Consider the following 1,082-nt stretch of genomic DNA (forward strand, 5'->3'; position numbering starts at 1 on the left):
TCACACGGTCGTGCTCGGGCCCTAATAATCCGAGCAAATTCAATAGGGACCTCACACGGTCGTGCTCGGGCCCTAAATATAATCCGAGCAAATTCAATAGGGACCTCGCACGGTCGTGCTCGGGCCCTAAAAATATAATCCGAGCAAATTCAATAGGGACCTCACACGGTCGTGCTCGGGCCCTAAATATCACATGGTCACAAGTATTCAGACCCTTTGCTCAGTATTTAGTAGAAGCACCCTTTTGATCTAATACAGCCATGAGTCGTTTTGGGAAAGATGCAACAAATTTTTCACATCTGGATTTGAGTATCCTCTGCCATTCCTCCTTGCAGATCCTCTCCAGTTCTGTCAGGTTGGATGGTAAACGTTGGTGGACAGCCATCTTCAGGTCTCTCCAGAGATGCTCAATTGGGTTTAAGTCAGGGCTCTGGCTGGGCCATTCAAGAACAGCCACGGAGTTGTTGTGAAGCCACTCCTTCGTTATTTTAGCGGTGTGCTTAGGGTCATTGTCTTGTTGGAAGGTAAACCTTCGGCCCAGTCTGAGGTCCAGAGCACTCTGGAAAAGGTTTTCGTCCAGGATATCCCTGTACTTGGCCGCATTCATCTTTCCCTCGATTGCAACCAGTCGTCCTGTCCCTGCAGCTGAAAAACACCCCCACAGCATGATGCTGCCACCACCATGCTTCACTGTTGAGACTGTATTGGACAGGTGATGAGCAGTGCCTGGTTTTCTCCACACATACCGCTTAGAATTAAGGCCAAAAAGTTCTATCTTGGTCTCATCAGACCAGAGGATCTTATTTATCACCATCTTGGAGTCCTTCAGGTGTTTTTTAGCAAACTCCATGCGGGCTTTCATGTGTCTTGCACTGAGGAGAGGCTTCCGTCGGGCCACTCTGCCATAAAGCCCCGACTGGTGGATTGCTGCAGTGATGGTTGACTTACTACAACTTTCTCCCATCTCCCGACTGCATCTCTGGAGCTCAGCCACAGTGACCTTTGGGTTCTTCTTTACCTCTCTCACCAAGGCTCTTCTCCCCCGATAGCTCAGTTTGGCCGGACGGCCAGCTCTAGGAAGG

Source organism: Micropterus dolomieu, linkage group LG22 (assembly GCF_021292245.1).
Source record: "Micropterus dolomieu isolate WLL.071019.BEF.003 ecotype Adirondacks linkage group LG22, ASM2129224v1, whole genome shotgun sequence".
NCBI classification, from domain to species: domain Eukaryota; kingdom Metazoa; phylum Chordata; class Actinopteri; order Centrarchiformes; family Centrarchidae; genus Micropterus; species Micropterus dolomieu.